Source organism: Bemisia tabaci, chromosome 9 (genome assembly GCF_918797505.1).
Source record: "Bemisia tabaci chromosome 9, PGI_BMITA_v3".
In the NCBI taxonomy this organism is placed as follows: domain Eukaryota; kingdom Metazoa; phylum Arthropoda; class Insecta; order Hemiptera; family Aleyrodidae; genus Bemisia; species Bemisia tabaci.
In genome coordinates this window covers 20356262-20370179 of record NC_092801.1, presented here as the reverse complement: position 1 = coordinate 20370179, position 13918 = coordinate 20356262, and the positions used below count along the sequence as shown (strand labels likewise).

The window sequence follows — 13918 nt, the reverse complement described above, 5'->3', positions numbered from 1 at the left end:
TAACAGGGCTCATCGAGAAGCCTAAATACGTCTTTATGTCGGGAGAGCGATGAGTTCTTCCGTTTGTGGGAGCTGTGCCTGAGGACGCACAATGGTCGGAAGTTGGATATTTTATCGCGGATCATAAGAGATTCGATATCACGAGGCGCGTTTGAAGGGGAGGGACCTTCAGGCCGTGCTAAGGAAGAACGCCGTATGATCCTTCAAGCGTTGCCAAATTTCCTTCAATAAATCACAAGTTTTCCCGAAAATAAACGTTTTCCTTCCAATTTTTCAGATAATTTTGTTCGCAATTTCACCGAAATTTTCTGAAAATCCCAAGAAAAAATATCCATGGGTTTTTTTTCAAAAATAGACATTTTATTGGAGAAAATTTGGCAACTCTCGAATGTTCATAGGGAGTTTTTCCTTAACACGTTCGTTCACGCCCGGAGAGTTGAAATGGATCACCCGATAGGGTGAAAATTCATCGCTTCCCGGCCAAAAGAACGTATTTGCAGTTCGAGGTCTCGAAATTAATCCAAACAATTAAAGTTTTAACACAAATATAGTTGCAAGCTTTTTGTAGTGGCTTTAATTTAATTACTGTCATATGTATTTTCTCTTATTAATAAATGAATCTGAATACAAGTGAGACGGTCAAAATTTTGTTGATTTTTGCGTATTATCCCGAGAAAAATTGGTGAATTTCTCGTCCGAAATGCCCAAAGCTCTCCAAGTTTAATCCATACAATTTTTAAGTGGGAATTTTTCAAAGTTAAAATGCACATACGTTCTCTCGTCTGAAAAAAGGCGAGTTGAGGCATCGGAGAACTTGCTACCTCATCGTTCCGTGCATAGCATGATAGGCACATTGAAAATGAACAACTCACGATTGCGTTATAGCGCTATAAATTATTCTTAAAATCGCGGAAAGAAAAAGATTCCTGCGATGAATATTCAGATGCGGAACCTTGCGCCTTATGGGATTACTTTAATTGGACAACATTTTACAATTAGGAATTACAATTTCTAGCTCATCTGTAAAAACACTTATGGGCATACGGAAACCAATGGTACTTACGTTGTTTCTAAACTGATCAAGAAACAGTTCTAAATTGCGAAATGTAGTCCAATTATGGTGATAGTGAGAGGTTTTTCTTTCTTCCTCCTTTCAAAATAGGCTCCTCGGTTGTAGTGTTTTTTTGTGACGCTGCGTTAAAGTCTCTGTGTCAGTTTACCAACGGTACGGTTGTTAGCTTCAGCTTTAGTAAAACCAGATGTAAGCTCTGAAAAAAAGTCTTAAATTCGTCGTTTTACGGACAAAAGCACGTCTTCACACTTTAAAAATGCCAATTTTCCACTCAAAATGTCCTTTAATCCCATCCCTTCATTCCATTGGCATTGTTTTAAAGTTGGCAGCAGCGTTATTCCTCCATTCAAATATAAGTAAAACGACCGATTAAAGAGGCATTGTTTCATCGAATATCGATAGTTTTAATGGATATAAATGGCAGAAAAACAGAGATGACAACTTGCAAAATCGCAGTTGCTCCACTCTCTTATTGGGCGCCCTCCGCGCATTTTCCCAGGAAGAACCTAATTTAGGACTTTCTTTGGCGACCTATCTCCTGCCATTCTCTGAACATGATCATACCACGGATGTTGTTTCGTCATTATGTCAAAGGTAAATATTGAATACTAAAACATATTATCCATCGAAATGGCGTCTAAATGACTCAAAATGAGTGAAAAATCTCCAAAATACGCCCTTGCTCAAGAGAAAACAATTTAAAGCTGCCGATTTCCATCATCGATCGGCCCTCATCACAATGTGACAGAGGAAAACTTTCAGAAAAATTGTGCACTGGAAAAAAAGTCGCTTGAATCTAGAGCCCAGACTCTTAATGACATTGACGAGAAAAAATACACTTGATTCAATCCGATTTTTCCTTGGATTGAAGAGCCGAACCTCTTGACTTAGGCGGATTTCCTTTGGATTCAAGCAAAAAGTCCGATTGAATCAAGAGCATTTATTCTTGGCAATGTTTTTAAGAGTCTGGGTTTTAGATCCAAACAACTTTTTTTTCCAGTGTGTGACACTCGCACGACATTCTACATTTGAAAATGATCGGTTTCCTAAAAAGGTACTGTGTCATTCGCCCTTTGACTTCCATGCAACGCTCCTATATTCCCTGTTAATACTGACAAACGCGTATAGGCGGTTTTGTTAAAATTCATCAGTTGATGGTTTTTACAAAGTCAACTCTGTTAATGTGGCCCGATCGAGAATGAAGGAAATGTATTGAAATCAAATTCAATTCAGTTCAACGAAAATGAAGTTGAAGGGCATTTTAAGGTCCAAGCAAGACAAGTTTGCAGGAAAATGCTGCGCATTTTTCAAAAATCTGGATTGCTCGTTGTCTCCTTCTAGAAACAGCCCGAATATTTGAACGACGTTATATCTCATAACCACAATAATAATTAATGATTCATTTTCGACTTCTTCATAAATGGTAATTGATTAAAAATGTATGATTAGGTAATCGTGGAGAATTTTCGATACGAATTGGCAACGCAAAACTGCGCGCGCGTCGTGAGAATAAAAATGAGGCTATCATCTTCACCTTGAACTAGCGTAGTTCTTCATTTGTCTAAATTTGTGGATCTTGTTGCTGCCTCTGATAAGAGACGCAGTGAGCCAACGTTTACAATTTCAGATGACTATACTGCCGTGCTAAGGAAGAACGCCGTATGAACATTCGAGAGTTGCCAAATTTCCTTCGTTGAGCTGTTTATTTTTAGGAAAGTTATGAATATTTTTCCATGAAATTTTCAGGAACTTTAGATGAAATTACAAACAAAAATATCTGAAAAATTGGAAGAAAAATAATCGGAAGTTTACCAAGGGGAGTCTTGTTTTATCAAGGGAAATTTGGCAACGCCCAAGGGTTCATACGGCGTTTTTCCTTAGCACGACATTAATATAAATGAACACCCTGGTAAAAATTGGCAGTAGAATCTGTATGCCAAAATACCATAGACCTACAGCCGGCTGTAAGATTTCCAATAGCTTCTATAGCTGGCTGCACAATTTCTTATAGCCTTTTATAGCCGATGGCGATTAAGTGTATGCTAAACGTTACTAATTACGGAAGCTAGGACTTAGTGAGTTTCTGGACTACTGCACTCTTCTTGGGCCGTAGTATCTTGATTTATTTTGCGAGGAAAGCTCCGTACTTTTGATGGATGCCTGCCAGTCCTAATGTATTAGAGCGCCTTCAGTTTCGTATGATACTGTGCAATACCTCTGGTGTGAAATAGTTGCTTCAAGCGCCGTGGCACGCTGCGGCGCGGCAGGCGGAGGCGGGCAGCCAGCGTGAAACGCGCATTTGCGCCTACAAACCTAACAGGGATACTTCACGCGTTGCGCAATGCGTGAAGTATCCCTGTTATGTTTGCAGGCGCCAGTGCGTCGCCGCTCCGCTTTGTGTTAGGCTCTAATATTTAATCTGGCGGAATCAGCGTTATTCAACTCATGATTTTGAAATGTTTGCACATTCTGTATGGATTATTCTCATTTTAATTGATGGAAAAAAATATATAGGTATGAAAGGAAAATATAATGTGTGTTTTGTAAATATTGAGGTGGTTCCGTATCAAACTTACTGATTTCCAAAACACACGAATTTCGAAGGGGATATCCCACGCTATCCTGAGAGTCCACCTCTATACATCAAGACAAACTCTTCATGTAAAGATAGGAAGCAAATAAATTGACAGGGCTGCTACTTTATTTGGGGACCATAAAAGTGAAAACACGGCATCACTGCTAATGTATTTGCTCCCTATCTTTGCATGGAGAGTTCTTCTTGATGTAGAGGTGGACTCTCAGGATAGCGTGGGATATCCCCTCCAATTTGGCCCCAACTTGAGAGCTTTTTTTGAGCTTGGGAGTTGATTTCAGAGAAAACCAGTGGCACCATCGTGAATCTCGCAAACTTTTACCTAAAAACCCTGGTAAAAATTGGCAGTAGAATCTGTGTTCCAAAATACCATAGACCTAAAGCCGGCTCTAAGATTTTCAATAGCTTCTGTAGCCGGCTGTACAATGTCTTATAGCCTTTTATAGCCGATGGCGATTAAGCAACAGCCAGACGATAAAGTTTATGCTAAACGTCACAGAATACGGATACTAGGACTTAGTTCGTTTTTGGACTACCGGCGTTGTGCCGTAGTATCTTGATTTTGCGAGGAAAGCTCCGTACTTTTGAAGAATGCCTGTCATTCTTAATAAGTTGGAGCGCCTTCAATTTCTCATGATACTGTGCAATACCTCTGGTGTGAAATAGTTGCTTCAGACGCCGTGTCACGCTGCGGCGCGGCGGGCGGGCAGGCAGTGCGAAACGCGCATTGGCGCCTACAAACCTAACAGGGATACCTCACGCATTGCCCAATGCGTGAAGTATCCCTGTTAGGTTTGCAGGCGCCAGTGCGTCGCCGCTCCGCTTTGTGTTAGGCTCCAATATTTAATCTCGCGGAGTCAACTCATGATTTTTAAATGTTTACACACTCTGTATGCATTATTTTCATTTTAATTGATGAAAAAAAAAAATGTTTTAAAGGAAAATGTAATGTGTGTTTTGTAAATATTAAGGTAGTTCCGTATCAAACTTAATGATTTCCAAAGCACACGAATTTCTACACAATTTCTTATCAATGACGATAAAGTGTAAAGCCCGGCGATAAGAACTATAGCCCGGCTGTATACTTTTTTATAGCTTCGTATAGACCGGCTATATGATTTGCTCCGCTTTCTACAGTCATCTATATTATTTTCAATAGCCTTCTTTAGTCGGCTATAAGAACTCCTTTGGTATTTTGAAACGCAGCTCCTATCGCCAATTTTTACCAGGTAATCAATAGTCAAATCGCAAATTCCTCACACATGCAACATCTCCATTCCGAGACTCCTGTGCGGTGCCGGGTCACTTTTTCGATACATAATCGATTGTTTGCGATACACGCTGGGACCCGGCCATGGAAGCACTGCGTATTCCACACCGCCATTTTGAATCGAATACGTCTCGAAAAAATGACCCGCACACCGGGATCGGAAGTCGTCGAGCAGAACATGGCGCCAGTAGAGTCCCTTAATACTGAGAGTCAAGACAATTTGAATCCATTTCTGATTGGTTCCCGTATTTTAGGCCTCCACAGTGTCACAAACGGGAATAAAGATTACATTTTCACCAATTGCAAAGATTATAATCTGGAATGGACCAGGGAATTACGGGTTCGGCAAGGAACAAACGGAATGAGAGGAGGAACGGAGAAAGGCATTTGAGAATGGGCCGATCAAAGATTACGAAAAACGTTCAATTTCTGTAATCTTTATTCCCGTTTGTGACATCCATGAGCCGAATTGTCTTGACTCTCAGTATAAAGGGACTCTAGGCGCCAGCTCTCCCATTCACATTACGACTCTATGTACCTACTAACTCTATGCCCATTTCCGGCACCCTAGGAACGATGAACTTTACTGGGAATAATCGCTTGGCAACGGAGTGCGTAGTTACCGTTGGTTGAGCAACGCTGCCGTGATAGCGAAGAGAGCCGTAATTGCAAAATTTTCGAAATCGAGTTTTCTTCAAAATTCGTCTTACCTCTTTTAGATGAAATTACTGAGACAGCTAAAACAGCAAAATTCATCCTAATTTAATGAAAACGAGACGTATGAGAAAGCCGTAAGTGCACAAAAAATGACTTAGTTTTTTTCAAGACAGCCGCAGGTGCATGAGAGCCAATGAAAACAGTCCTTTCCAGTAAAGTGCCGCCTTCCTCTGCCAATTTCTAACCTGAAAATGTGTTTGTTGTGCGTCCAAAACGCAACCACGAAAGCATGTAGAAGATAACACTTACGGCTGTCTTGCCTAACAATAACCTGACACGAAACTTAATTTTACCTTTTTCATGTACTTTAAAATAAAATCGGTCGAGTTTTAATCCCACAAATGATTTCTAGGAGTCTTCCGGACGAATAATGGCAATTAGACAAAGAACGGGGGCTTCTTTCAATAAAATGTTCCACTCAGAAGCTTCTGAGCCCGTTTTCTCAGAACTTCATTTTGCACTTAAGGCTCTCTTCGCTATCACGGCAGCTATGCCCATTTCCGGCACCCAAGGAACGATGAACTTTACTGGGAATAACCGCTTGGCAACGGAGTGCGTAATTACCGTTGGTTGAGCAACGCTTCCGTGCTAAGGAAGAACGCCGTATGAACCTCCAGGCGTTGTCAAATTTCCTTCGGTAAATCACCAATTATCGAGAAAATTTCTGAAGATTTTTTTCTCCAGTTTTTCCGATAATTTCGTTCTCAATTTCACCTAAAGTTCCTGAAAATTTTAAGGGGGAATATTCATAACTTTCTTCAAAAATTACTATTTTCTGAGAGGAAATTTGGCAACTCTCGAATGTTCATACGGCGTTCTTCCTTAGCACGGCAGAACGGCCGCATACTCCTGTTTACTCTCGGTTTTTCGACAATCGCAGACTCCGCCGCCGCGGACGGATTCCTTATGTCATCTTAACGACGGCTCGGAATTGTCTCCGATCGGCATTATGTCACGCAGAGACTGGCCGCGGTCGGTGTCGCGCGCCTCCGCGGAGGTGCCAGCTCGTGCGGGGTGCTCGCGAGGATCCCTATTAAAAACTCGAATTTACCATCGAAATCCGGCAACTCTGCTCCGTAACAAACGATCATCGGTTCGGGTAACCAGGGCTCCGGTGCCGTGGTGCCTCATGCACCGATAAGAAAGAAGGCGGATTCGCACCGGAAGCAGATACACAACGTGGCGGTTGCGATCAAAGCGTAAGGGACCCAAAAAGGTGGGTTTCTCGAGTAGGCAACTATTCGTGCTCTACGGGCTGTTTTTTTGCCTAAGCAGCAGAATTGAAGGCGAACCTCAAGTGGACAATACATGCCAATTAGTTCAGAACATCATTCCGGCGTGGTTTGCGGGCAGAATATCTTTTCCGCACAAAGTACATTTAGGGTAATTTTTCCGATTATCGTTGCCGCACAAAATTATTTTCGCACAAGTCAGATCTCAAACATCTGGCTACATTGGCAGGGCATGCAGTTAGTTTCCCACAATCAGTTCATACTGGCGCGGCTGTTCGCGGATAATGTGGCATGATTTTAATTCGGTTATCCGTGTCAATTTTAACGAGTATGACGTAAATAGTTATTTTAGTACCTAAATTTTTAATCGCGCATGTTTCAAGTTTCATATTTTGATCGTAAGATTTGGTATGTATTTTTAAAGTGTGTATTGCATGCTCATTGACGCAGAGACAAAACCTGCGACAATTTATTTTATGGGGGCGTCACAATCTGCAGAAAAGGCAGCTTCTACTCTCTTTGCGGAGTTAAGTCCGGTCTTATCACGGCGCGGATATCACATCACTTGAGTATTTGTAAGTAAAACATGCAAGCTATACGAGCTAATTATTGGGATTGTTGGACAAAGCCATAGACAAAGGAAATAAGGGTAAAATGGAGCGATCCTATTGGTAAAAGCGGGTGGTTGCAATGGATAAATAAGCTAATAAATAGACTTACGGAGACTCAGGAGATATCTTATGGTTAGTCCATCAGCTTCCCCCTCACAATCAGTCTGTAACAATCACCCATCTCAAGCGATAAGATCGCTCCATTTTCTCATCGTCTTCTACGTCGATAGCCTTGTCTATCAATTCTATAATAATCTGCCAGCTGGAATGAAATACATCCCGGATCTCACTCCGAGATTTTTAACTGGAAAACACTCTTTTTAATATCCATGTGGTCATAGGCGGTCCTATAAGCCTATGAGATGGTCGGTCCGATTTGAAACGGATTCCCGTAGGTCCGTCTGCTCTCTGTTATGACATCAACTCGTGACGAGTTCATGCTTTTCCCGGCCGCGGAAACAGCAAGTGTTTTCACGCGGTCGAAAGTGAGAGTTTTCTCCGCTAGACAGCGCTGATTGTTCCTGACACGCCGTGAAACGAAGAAAACGACACACGAACGGGTTATTCAACCGGCATCCAGGAAGCGACCGGCGGTGATCCGCGGTGAGTGAGGTGAAAATTGTCGAGACGAATCAGCAATGCACCGCCCTGATTCACCTGATTGGTGCCGACTGATCGGGACCGCTGGAAAACTCGGTCTCCGGGCTGAGCTCTCATCGACGCATGTCAACGCTCATTGCCGGGTCGTCGGAAATTCCTCTACTTTTATATCGGGAACGGGTGGAAACACTATAAAAATAAGTTACGGGCTATGTAGATATATCGTCCGTTCCGGGCTCAGAGACCGAGAGTTCCGGGTGCTTCCGTAGCTTTAATTGCTCCAAATGCTACGCCCGGAACTACCGGCCTCTGAGCCCGGAGCGGGAACGGTATGTCTATAAAGCCCGTAAGTACACTGAAAAAAAAAATCCCGGTGTATTTACCAAGAAAAGGGTAAAATTACCAAGAATTCAGGGTTCTATTTGATCCCAGTTTTTTCTAGGTAAAATTACCATTTATGGAATTGGTAATTTTACCGAGAAATCTCGGTAAAATTATTGACTTTCTCAGTAATTTTACTGGACCCCGGTAAAAACGCCAATATTTTTTATCGACTGTGGTAGAATTACCGGGATAGAATGGCAAAGTTACCGGGAATTGATTACCAATAAAAGTGGTATTCTTACCTGAAAAAAACAGTAAAAATAGCTGTTTTTAGGTAAGCTTACCAGTCTGTCTTGGTAAAATTACCAATAATTGGTAAAAAAAGTGAGATGGTAACGGCACCAACGGACCTTGGTAAAAACGCCGAGAATTTTTTTTCAGTGTACGGCTTCCCCAGCCAGAAATTCTTTTTCAGTGAAGTAGAGAGGTTCCAATTGTTTATTTCTTCTCCTGCAACAGCGGACCCTATCTGAAGCGGATTTCAATGAAGCTCAATTTTCCGCTAGAGAGAGTTGTCGTTACACAGAACATTTGCAGAGTGTGCGCAAGGAAATTATCCACCTTGAATATCTTTTGAACGAATTCGAGGTATCGAAAAACGTCGAATCTCCGAGGAGGACCCAAATTTGAAAAGAGCGGATAAGACGTCCCCCTTAAAAATATTGAACACGCACTGGAAAAGAAATTCTCGGCGTTTTTACCACGGTCCGTTGGTACCTTTACCATCTCACTTTTTTACCAATTATTGGTAATTTTACCAAGACAGACTGGTAAGCATACCTAAAAACCGGTATTTTTACTGTTATTTTCCAGGTAAGAATACCACTTTTATTGGTAATCAATTCCCGGTAACTTTGCCATTTTATCTCGGTAATTCTACCACAGTCGATAAAAAATATTGGTGTTTTTAACGGGATCCAGTAAAATTACCGAGTTCCCAGGCCCATCTGGCAACAGTTAGGATCAAGCACATCGGCATCGTGAACGTTGCCGAATCTCGATGAATTTTTTGTAAGATCCGCAACAAAATCATGAAGTCATCCTTAAGTCTGACAACTGTAGCGTAAGTTTCGCAATGCACACTCCGCCCGGCTGCACGGTGCATAGCCACGTGGAAATGGACCCGAATTTTAGTGCCGATTTAGTGGCCCATTTCGCCATTTAATCCCGCGCCCGCCGTTACTCACCAGAATATAAAGTGAGTGAGGACCGGGACGATTACGATTAAAATCCGCCTTCTCCTGCTGAAAGTTGGATTCCATCCAAATCTACAAAGCAGCAGCTGTTTATTGAGAACTCTGCCGAGTGAGCACTCGTGAGATCAATGGAGATGTTGCATGAGGATTTTGCGATTTGACTGTTAATTTCTATGTAAAAGTTCGCGAGAAACACGATGGTGCCACTGGTTTTCTCTGAAATCAACTCCCAAGCTCAAAAAAAACTCTCAAGTTGAGGCCAAAATGGAGGGAATATCCCCCACGCTACCCTGAGAGTCCACCTCTACATCAAGACAAACTCTCCATGCAAAGATAGGGAGCAAATACATTAGCAGGGTTGCCGTGTTTTCAGTTTTAGAGTCCCCAAATAAAGTGGCAACCCTGCTAATGTATTTGCTCCCTCTCTTTGCATGGAGAGTTTGTTTTGATGTAGAGGTGGACTCTCAGGGTAGCGTGGGGGGATATCCCCTCCATTTTGGCCTCAACTTGAGAGCTTTTTTTGAGCTTGGTAGTCGATTTCAGAGAAAACCAGTGGCACCATCGTGTTTCTCGCGAACTTTTACATAAAAACCAACAGTCAAATCGCAAATTCCTCACACATGCAACATCTCCATTCGAAACAGGAAATCTTGAAAAATTAGAAAAAAGAAATAGAGGAGTTCACATGGAAACCTCGTTGTTAGGGATGTAGGTGAAAATCGATGGAAAAATTTCGGTCATATTGGCCTAGGGAATGAATGAAAAATCACTTGAAGGCTAAAAATAAGGGTCTAGAACAGTTTAATCATCACATTCACTTTTATTCAGTCTCCCCTCCTACATTTCCTCTCCCAAAAAAAGAAAATTAGGACTCATAATCAACGTAAATACTTTTCTCTCTACCCTCACAGATTTGTTACCGATTAAAAAAATACAATTTATCTAAGATTATGCCAGAAAGGGGTTCTTACTTTTAAAAGCCATTTTTTAAACGTTCCGTAATGCCTCTGTAATCTCCAATATCCTCTACCTTGATCATTCGATACCGTCCCGAAATATTTTCTTCCAAAGATTCAAAATCTTTAAAAATATTTTTGAAACTAAATATATGATTCTTGCTAATATGCTTTAAAAGTTTAAGGCCAACCAATTTTTTGTCATTGTAGCCATTTGGTAAAAATTGATGTTTTTTTTTCATTTTTTTTACCTGTAAAACGAGAATTTTCTTTGGAGGAGTGGGGGGAGGGACTTTTCATTTTTTCAAAAATTTTAAATTTTAGCTACTCCGATTTTTTCATGCCATATGGTTTTCTTCTCCCCACCCTGCCGTCAGTCCTGGCCTTAAAGAACACGAAAAATTAATTCGAGGCAAAGTAAAAGAAATCTCTACTCATAACATCCCACGACGAAATATTAGTCATTTTAAAAAAATTCTATTAATTTATGACGCACTTTATCACAAAAAATATCGAATGGATTACTTTCCTTTTCATAAGTAACCATCAATCCAACACTGTAACTGAAATTATGATTTCCATCTATTAAGTCCTCAAATCTAAACCCAAAAAATGCATTTTAGTGGATATATTCGAGCTGTCCTACAGATAAGAGATGTACTTTCGCGATGGAATAATATTATCATCTTTAGATAAGATTCGGCTAAAAGCAACTTTGACTAATAAACCAACCGATGGGAGTCAAAAACAGACAACTACCGTCGTTGATTTTTGGTCAACGCTTACAAGAATTCAGGCTTGGATTCACCCCGGGAGGTCAATCAAAATATCTATACCATGAACTGTTGCTTATGGTGTAAATCAAAACTTCCTTCGGAAGGAAACAATCCATCTTAAATCTACACCAACTGGTATTATGTTTATCACTCGTTCGAAAAAATCTGCCTAGCGTCACTAACACAGACAAGGCACACGTGAACCGAGTTTAACAAAATCGCACCAAGCCTCATTAAGCTATGCCAAGAAACACTGCTTCTTACTGAGAAAATACTAAAGAACAAATGTATAAACATGCAGGAGTTGCTAAATTTCCTTCGATAAAATACGAATTTACTGGAAAAAGTTTTCACTCTTTTTCTTCCAATTTTTCAGACAAATTTGTTCGAAATTATATCCAAAATATCTGAAAATTTCAAGGATAAATATGTATAACTTTTCCCTAAAATACGTATTTTATCTGGTGAAATTTGGCAATTCTTGAATGAGCATACGGCGTCCTTCCTCAGCACGTAAGAATAGAAGTATGAAGTTTCATCCCTGCATAAGACTCAATGTTACAGATAAAGAATGACTTTTTTTTGGAAAAGAGAAAATTTACAATCTCCACGACTTACTGAATTCAGGACAACCCCCGCATAGTGGATCGAGTCAGTTGGAAAGGTCGGACCTAACATTTTTGACTAAAACTGCAAATTTTTATGTTTATTTCGTCACATTTTGAATCTCAAGGGGTGCTTCTGCAGGAAAATTTTACGAGAAAACCAATTAAACCACTTTCAGAACCTCATAGTTTTGTATAAACGGAGTATAAGCGTTTAGAGTTTCCACATTTTGTCCGACCTCTCCTATTGACTCGATCCACTGAGCCTCGGTTCATTTTGTTTCATAATGCGATGTGTTGCGTTTCTGTTAAACTCGGTCCACATTTTCGTTTTTTGCCAGTAGGGTTGCGAATAAGAGCGGCTACTCACACCCGAGGAAGACACATATCCAGTGCGCCAAGCACACACATACTGAAAAAAAATATGGTGAATATTACCATACTCTGACACAGTGATACGAGTATGGTAAAAAACACCGGACTGAATGATACACTGTTAAAAATCAATGATTTACTCTGAGTGAATGGCCGGCGTGAAAAAAAATCCAGCGCGAGTTTCGCGCCGTGCGTGCCCGAATAGATCTGCGGGCCGATTGTTGAATCGTTATCGGATGAGTTTGATCGATAACTCCCCATCTTCTTAATGCTATATATCGATCAAGGTCATTCGATAACGATTCAACAATCGATCCGCAGAACGTAAGTATCACCAACGACGGACGAATTAGTTGAGGTACCTCAAGTAGCGTGAATTCAGGGCCTCCAGGTACGAGCGCCGAATGGCAATATTGTAGCGCACTCGTCTATCACCGCCGCGAATCGAGTTCAAATCCAAGCTGCGGCAGTTCTGTTTTGCGTTTGCCTGTCAGATTTTCATCCCTGCCAGAGCGCGAAATTCGCGCCGAGCTTATTTCGCGCCGGATCCATGCACTCAGGGTAACAGGTGGTCAAAATAGCAACCGAGTAAGCGTGAATTTCGCGCCGGGATTTTTAACAGTGTAGCATTTACCATCTTATGGCATGTATAACTACAGTTCTGGTGAATACTACTAAAATTCTGGTTATTTTCACTGAATGGTTTCACTGTGTAAAGAATCAAGTAGACGTATGGTAGAGGTTACCATATTTTTTTCAGTGTATTTATCAAAGAAAATAGGTCTATTTCCTGTCTAAAAAGTGGATTTCTACGAGGTAAGGTAATGAACACCAGACTCTATGGTGGCATTTACCATATTGTGGTATGTATCGCTAAAGTTCTGGTGAATACTACTAAAATTCTGGTTATTTTCACTGAATAGTATCACTGTGTGAAAAAGTAAGTAGGCTTATAGCAGATGTCACCATACTAACCTAAAACTACTAAACTATAACTACTACTAAAATTCTGGTTATTTTCACTGATTGGTATCACTGTGTGAAAAAGTAGGTAGGCTTATAGCAGATGTCACCATGCTTGTTTTTTCAAAGGCACTATCGCAAAAAAAGCGGGAAATTGATGGAAAATGCTTACCGCACTGCTGCGAACTCTACGGAAACCGAAAACCACGAAAAATCCTCGGGACACTGACCAAAAGAACGCGCGGGTTGGGACTGGCGAGTCACCGCTACGGGTCCGGCCGAAGAACTGATCGGCCGAGAGGTCGGAGGCGAAGAAAAAGAAAGTCCGCCGCCGCCACCACCACAGGCGCGCGTCGCACGCACACACGCGCACGGCGACGCGCGGACACGGGCCCGATTGCTCAATCGATGCACCGGCGGTGACGTCATACCCCCGCCCGCCGCGCCCCGAATTGGGTGACCGACGCCCGAATCCGAATTCGGATTCGGGGCTTGAGCCCGACCTGTTTGGGCTTCAGGAAAAACTAATTCGACAGGGTTGTCGGATTCACTGAAAAAAGTATGGTAA

The 13918-nt window shown here is 41.4% G+C and overlaps 1 protein-coding gene across 1 annotated transcript in view; it reads right to left on the bottom strand.

Moving 5' to 3' along the window:
• LOC140223817 (clavesin-1-like) overlaps nt 1-13681 on the bottom strand; it is a 55664-nt gene extending 41983 nt beyond the window's left edge. The window contains exon 1 of the mRNA XM_072304212.1: nt 13523-13681. The gene's annotated coding sequence lies outside the window, so the exon portion shown is untranslated. The remainder of the gene's footprint in view (nt 1-13522) is intronic.
• Nucleotides 13682-13918: the final 237 nt, after the last annotated feature.